This window comes from Xenopus tropicalis, chromosome 3 (genome assembly GCF_000004195.4).
Source record: "Xenopus tropicalis strain Nigerian chromosome 3, UCB_Xtro_10.0, whole genome shotgun sequence".
NCBI classification, from domain to species: Eukaryota; Metazoa; Chordata; class Amphibia; order Anura; family Pipidae; genus Xenopus; species Xenopus tropicalis.
The window spans coordinates 149480970-149488180 of record NC_030679.2 but is presented as its reverse complement, the minus strand read 5'-3'; the positions used below and the strand labels follow the sequence as shown (position 1 = coordinate 149488180).

Sequence of the window (7211 nt, the reverse complement as noted above, 5' to 3'; positions counted from 1 at the left end):
TAATAATAAAACAGTACCTTGTAATTGATCCCAACTAAGATATAATTACCCCTTATTGGGGGCAGAACAGCCCTATTGGGTTTATTTAATGGTTAAATGATTCCCTTTTCTCTGTAATAATAAAACAGTACCTGTACTTGATCCCAACTAAGATATAATTACCCCTTATTGGGGGCAGAACAGCCCTATTGGGTTTATTTAATGGTTAAATGATTCCCTTTTCTCTGTAATAATAAAACAGTACCTTGTAATTGATCCCAACTAAGATATAATTACCCCTTATTGGGGGCAGAACAGCCCTATTGAGTTTATTTAATGGTTAAATGATTCCCTTTTCTCTGTAATAATAAAACAGTACCTGTACTTGATCCCAACTAAGATATAATTACCCCTTATTGGGGCAGAACAGCCCTATTGGGTTTATTTAATGGTTAAATGATTCCCTTTTCTCTGTAATAATAAAACAGTACCTGTACTTGATCCCAACTAAGATATAATTACCCCTTATTGGGGGCAGAACAGCCCTATTGGGTTTATTTAATGGTTAAATGATTCCCTTTTCTCTGTAATAATAAAACAGTACCTGTACTTGATCCCAACTAAGATATAAATAATCCTTATTGGATGCAAAACAATCCTATTGGGGTTAATTAATTTTTAATTGATTTTTTTAGCAGACTTAAAGTATGGAGATCCAAATTACGGAAAGACCCTTTATCCGGAATACCCTTGGCCCCGAGCATTCTGGATAATGGGTCCTATACCTGTATTGTGGTTGAACAGTCCCATGAAAATAGCCTTGTCTCTGTTTTTGAACTGGAGAAAGACCACGGTTGCAATGTCAACAGCAGAAGCTTGTGTCTTTCAGCCAACACCAAGGGGTTTAACTAAACCAGCTCTGCCTCAAATGAAGCCTTGATGGGAACCCCTGTTGTTGTGATATGGTAGTTGGCTCTGGTACCTCCTCTGTTGACCTTATTGCACCTAGGTCCAGTGAGGAGGCCACTAGCAATGACTATAGTCAAGGGATAAAACCTTGGGGTGGCTGGATAGCACTTGAAGAGGCAAGCCTCCACTATTTTTGAGGCTCAGTAAATGGGAGCAGCTGTAAACCAAGGTAAGTTATTAAATAGAGACTCTCCTGTTGTGCCACAGAAAGTGCACAGCTCCCTGGAGAAGTATCAGCGTTTGGGTGTCCTAGGAGCTCTAATTGTAACAAGCCCAGGGGTCTAAATATCATTTGTGATACAGAGGACAGCTTTAGTTTTGTATGATAGAAGCTGGGATATGGTATTGGACTCCGGTACCTCCTCTGTTGACCTCATTGCACCTAGGTCCAGTGGGGAGACCACTAGCAATGACTAGAGTGAGGAAGTCAAGGGATAAAACCTTGGGGTGGCTGGATAGCACTTGGAGAGGCAAGTCTCCACTATTTTTGAGGCTTTACAAAGCCCGACTGTTTAGATAACGAGCCAATTGTACATGCCGGCTACTAAGGTGTCCCAGCTGGCTATGGCACACAAGGCAAATTGAGGGGAGGTGCCAGCCATTGGTGTTTGTTTAACTGATGCGCAAAGCTTTGCAAAAATAAAATAAAATGCCGTGGGGCCCTTACTAATTTCCTGCCGGTATGGCGACCTTTTCCCCCTCTATGAAATAAATCTGAGCTCTTCTCCTTCAGGCTGTGTTTTTTCCCCCAGTGGGGAGGAGTGCTTCAGGTGGGTGGGAGCATTTTTGGACCACTTGCAGACAAACAGTAAGTAAGCGGGTAAGTAGCAAATGGAAGATTATTGTTTATAAAATGTTGCCATTGTCACCTTGAGGCGCTTGGGCTCAAAAAAGCAGCGACTCGTCCCATGACCCCTTCTAATTTCTATGCTACGTAACCACGCACATGCCTACAATAAACCCACGCTGTATCCCAGTGGTGCTGGATTTGATTTTTCCCAAACTGGGTTGTGCAATTTCAACCATATTGTAGGTATTGCCGACCACTTGGGAACGTATGGGGCAGTGGGGGTGCATTTTGACAGACCCTCGAGTGTTCCTTTTGGATGGCGGTGGGTCAGTCTAAAGTGCCGATGTAATCTGCCAGTGCAGGCATTGCCATTTTAATCAACTGTTTTTTGAATTCCAGCACCTTCTGTTGTTAGGGGTCATGGGAGGGTTTTTTAGACTTGCACCTGCATGAATCCTTGTGGAACTTCAGTGAGATGTTGTGGAAACCTTAAAATGCCTCGGGCTTGTCCAGGATTTGAACCCGGGACCTCTCACACCCGAAGCGAGAATCATACCCCTAGACCAACGAGCCAGACTTTGTGCTTTTGGGGATGAACCAGCCCTGAGATGCACGGCCCAGCAACATGATTGAAATCGCTAGCCTGCACCATGTACCCCTCACTGAATATGCCGGTTGGAAACCCGAGTCTTGTCTTCTTTCCATTGTGTCTTTTATCCCTTTCCCCCACCGGAATGGTACTTCTGCATGTTACCCTGGTGATGGATGCATCTGCTCCTTGAGGAAAAAAGTTTTAGAACCTTCCTTTTGCAGGGATACATTTCCCCTATATTTTTTTCACATAAAGACCTTTTTATCTGTGAAATGACTTATTTGTAATAGCCCTTTAGTAGGAGTAAGTCCTCTCGCGAGAAGTCGCAATGGCCAAAGCACTTCTTTGGGTGCACAGACCACGCCCTCGTTGTGCCAGCCTTGCTGATCGTCCCTTAGATTTTCCATGCTATGCCATTGAACGTGGCTTGGAGAAAGCTTGCTTAAGTATCATTCACTGCTTTAGCAAGAGCACGGGCTGCTCAAATTCATGGGGTTACAAAGCAGCTGATGAGGATAGCCCCACATGCAGAGCACAACGGATTTGCAGTCCATCGCCATAACCACTCAGCCACTTCATCCTCAGTTGAGCTGTGCTGTCAGCCACCTTGTCTTGGCTTGAGCATTCGGAAGAGATCTCTCAAAATCATGCAGAGAATGCCTCTCGCAATGTTAGCGACAAGGATGGGAGTCGAACCCACGCATGCAGAGCACAATGGATTAGCAGTCCATCACCTTAACCACTCGGCCACCTCATCCTCAGCTGAGCTCTGCTGCTGGCCACCTTGTCTTGGCTTGAGCATCCGGAAGAGATCTCTCAAAATCATGCAGAGAATGTCCCTCAAAAATTTAGCGATGAGGATGGGATTCGAACCCACGCATGCAGAGCAGAATGGAATAGCAGTCCATTGCCTTAACCACTGGGCCAACTCAAGCTGTGCTGTGCTGTGCTGTGCTGTGCTGTGCTGTGCTGTGCTGTGCTGTGCTGTGCTGTGCTGTGCTGTGCTGTGCTGTGCTGTGCTGTGCTGTGCTGTGCTGTGCTGTGCTGTGCTGTGCTGTGCTGTGCTGTGCTGTGCTGTGCTGTGCTGTGCTGTGCTGTGCTGTGCTGTGCTGTGCTGTGCTGTGCTGTGCTGTGCTGTGCTGTGCTGTGCTGTGCTGTGCTGTGCTGTGCTGTGCTGTGCTGTGCTGTGCTGTGCTGTGCTGTGCTGTGCTGTGCTGTGCTGTGCTGTGCTGTGCTGTGCTGTGCTGTGCTGTGCTGTGCTGTGCTGTGCTGCTGGCCACCTTGTCTTGAGAATCCGGAAGAGATCTCTCAAAATCATACAGATAATGCCTCTCATAAAGTTAGAGACGAGGATGGGATTCGAACCCACGCGTGCAGAGCACAACGGATTAGCAGTCCATCACGTTAACCACTCAGCCACCTCATCCTCAGCTGAGCTCTGTTGCTGACCACCTTATCTTGGCTTGAGCATCCAGAAGAGATCTCTCAAAATCATGCAGAGACTGCCCCTCATAAAGTTAGCGATGAGGATGGGATTCGAACCCACGCATGCATAGCACAATAGATTAGCACTCCATCACCTTAACCACTCGGCCAACTCATCCTCAGCTGAACTGAGCTGAGCTGTGCTGCTGGCCACCTTGTCTTGAGCATCCGGAAGAGATCTCTGAAAATAATGCAGAGAATGCCTCTCATAAAGTTAGAGACAAGGATGGGATTCGAACCCACGCGTGCAGAGCACAATGGATTAGCAGTCCATCGCGTTAACCACTCGGCCACCTCATCCTCAGCTGAGCTCTGCTGCTGACCACCTTGTCTTGGCTTGAGCATCCGGAAGAGATCTCTCATAGTCATGCAGAGAATGCCTCTCATAAAGTTAGCGACAAGGATGGGATTTGAACCCACGCATGCAGAGCACTATGGATGAGTAGAGATGTAGCGAACCTCACAAAAAAAGTTCGCGAACCCGTTTGCGAACTTCTCCCAAAAAGTGCGAACTTTTGCGAACTTTGCGAACCCCATAGACTTCAATGGGAAGGCGAACTTTAAAACCAAGAAAAGCCATTTCTGGCCAGAAAACTGATTTTAAAGTTGTTTAAAGGGTGCCACGACCTGGACAGTGACATGCAGGAGGGGGATCAAGGGCAAAAATTTCTCTGAAAAATACGTTGTTGACACAGTGTTGCGTTTTGTGCTGGAAAGGGCAGAAATCACACTACATTTCTAAACTTGTGTAATAAACTGCTTTATAACGTCTGGCATCTACATAAATTACAGTAGCAAAGTAAAAAAACACAAATAAAAAAAAATGACGTGAATGTGTGGTTGGTGCTTAGTGCACTACTATGAGCAGCACACCTGTCTCCAACACACACAGATGGAGCTGCAGTACACAATGAAAAGAAGAGTAACAGTAATCAGAAAATAAAAGCAGTCCTTACAAGGACTATTGGGTTACAGCAGATGAGATCAGCAGGACAGCTGCCCCCAGCAGCTACATACAGAGCAGTAGAAAGTAGATTACTAGTCAGCAAAGCTACCTAAACTGTCCCTCAAACCCCTGCACAGCTCTCTCCCTATGCTAACTCATCAAGCACACACAGGCAGAATGTAAAATGGCTGCTGGGCTTCGGTTTAAATATGGAAGGGAGTGGTCCGGGGGTGGTCCAGGAGGGAGAGCTGCCTGATTGGCTGCCATGTATCTGCTGGCTCTGGGGTGAGAGGTCATAATTTGGCTCCAGCTAAGGCGAACCCAAAATTGCGAACTTCGCTAAAAGTTCGCGAACTTGCGAACCTGCGAACACCCAATTTTCGTGCGAATTAGTTCTCCGGCGAACAGTTCGCTACATCTCTATGGATGAGCAGTCCATCGCCTTAACCACTCGGCCACCTCGTCCTCAGCTGAGCTTTGCTGCCGACCACCTTGTCTTGGCTTGAGCATCCGAAAGAGATCTCTCAAAATCACGCAGAGAATGCAACTCTTATAAAATTAGCGACGAGGATGGGATACGAACCCACACGTGCAGAGCACAATGGATTAGCAGTCCATCGCCTTAACCACTCGGCCACTTCATCCTCTGCTGCCGGCCACCTTGTCTTGGCTTGAGCATCCGGGAAGAGTTCTCTCAAAAACATGCAGAGGATGCCTCTCATAATGTTATAACGCTAGCGACGAGGACGGGATTCAAACCCACGCATGCAGAGCACAATGGATTAGCAGTCCCACCTAAACCACTCTGCCAACTTGTCCTCAGCTGAGCTGAGCTGCCGGCCACCTTGACTTGGCATCAGCATCCGGAAGAGATCTCTCAAAATCATGCAGAGAATGTCCCTCAAAAAGTTGGCGATGAGGATGGGATTCGAACCCACGGATGCAGAGAACAATAGAATAGCACTCCATCACCTTAACCACTCGGCCAACTCATCCTCAGCTGAACTGAGCTGAGCTGTGCTGCTGGCCACCTTGTCTTGAGCATCCGGAAGAGATCTCTGAAAATAATGCAGAGAATGCCTCTCATAAAGTTAGAGACAAGGATGGGATTTAAACCCACGCGTGCAGAGCACAATGGATTAGCAGCCCATCGCGTTAACCACTCGGCCACCTCATCCTCAGCTGAGCTCTGCTGCTGACCACCTTGTCTTGGCTTGAGCATCCGGAAGAGATCTCTCATAATCATGCAGAGAATGCCTCTCATAAAGTTAGCGACAAGGATGGGATTTGAACCAACGCATGCAGAGCACTATGGATGAGCAGTCCATCGCCTTAACCACTTGGCCACCTCGTCCTCAGCTGAGCTTTGCTGCCGACCACCTTGTCTTGGCTTGAGCATACGAAATAGATCTCTCAAAATCACGCAGAGAATGCAACTCTTATAAAGTTAGCGACGAGGATGGGATACGAACCCACACGTGCAGAGCACAATGGATTAGCAGTCCATCGCCTTAACCACTCGGCCACTTCATCCTCTGCTGCCTGCCACCTTGTCTTGGCTTGAGCATCCGGGAAGAGTTCTCTCAAAAACATGCAGAGGATGCCTCTCATAATGTTATAACGCTAGCAACGAGGACGGGATTCAAACCCATGCATGCAGAGCACAATGGATTAGCAGTCCCACCTAAACCACTCTGCCAACTTGTCCTCAGTTGAGCTGAGCTGCCGGCCACCTTGACTTGGCTTCAGCATCCGGAAGAGATCTCTCAAAATCATGCAGAGAATGCTTCTCATAAACATAGCGACGAGGATGGGATTCGAACCCACGCGTGCAGAGCACAATGGATTAGCAGTCCATCATCTTAACCACTCGGCCACCTCGTCCTCGTTTGAGCTTGGCTTCTGGCCACCTTGTCTTGGCTTGAGCATCCGGAAGAGATCTCTCAAAATCATGCAGAGAATGCCTCTCATAAAGTCAGCACAACAGATTAGCAGCCATTGCCTTAACCACTTGGCCACCTCGTCCTCTGCTGAGCTGTGCTGCCGGCCACCTTGTCTTGGCTTGAGCATCCAGGAAGAGATCTCTCAAACTCATGCAGAGGATGCCTCTTATAATGTTAGTGAAAGGAAGGGATTTGAACCCACACATGCAGAGCACAACAGATTACCAGTGCATCGCCTTAACCACTCAGGCCCCTCATCCTGCCTTGAGCATCTGGGGAGAGATCTCTCAAACTAATGCAGAGGAGCCTCTTCTGCTCAGGGGAGGGACAAGGAGCCAGAAAATGCATTTGTTATGTTGCCCACCCTATTTCTTCTTCATTAATGGGTACATCCCAGGGACTATGTTGACATACAGTGCCCAGAAATAGCAGACCTTGCTTTCATACTTCCTAGTTTATTAGACTACTTGAACCAGGAGGGGGAAGGGGTTGATGTATTTCCACCTT

At 47.4% G+C, this 7211-nt stretch overlaps 6 non-coding genes across 6 annotated transcripts; all 6 read right to left on the bottom strand.

Annotated features, from left to right (window-relative positions):
* Positions 1-2239: 2239 nt before the first annotated feature.
* Positions 2240-2311, bottom strand: trnap-cgg. The gene has a single exon. It is a non-coding gene; the product is annotated as a tRNA-Pro (tRNA).
* A 694-nt stretch (positions 2312-3005) lies between these two features.
* On the bottom strand, positions 3006-3087 carry trnas-gcu. Its single transcript has one exon. It is a non-coding gene; the product is annotated as a tRNA-Ser (tRNA).
* A 587-nt stretch (positions 3088-3674) lies between these two features.
* On the bottom strand, positions 3675-3756 carry trnas-gcu. The gene has a single exon. It is a non-coding gene; the product is annotated as a tRNA-Ser (tRNA).
* A 277-nt stretch (positions 3757-4033) lies between these two features.
* Positions 4034-4115, bottom strand: trnas-gcu. Its single transcript has one exon. It is a non-coding gene; the product is annotated as a tRNA-Ser (tRNA).
* Positions 4116-5323: 1208 nt separating this feature from the next.
* trnas-gcu lies at positions 5324-5405 on the bottom strand. Its single transcript has one exon. It is a non-coding gene; the product is annotated as a tRNA-Ser (tRNA).
* Positions 5406-6563: 1158 nt separating this feature from the next.
* Positions 6564-6645, bottom strand: trnas-gcu. The gene has a single exon. It is a non-coding gene; the product is annotated as a tRNA-Ser (tRNA).
* Between the last annotated feature and the right edge of the window lie 566 nt (positions 6646-7211).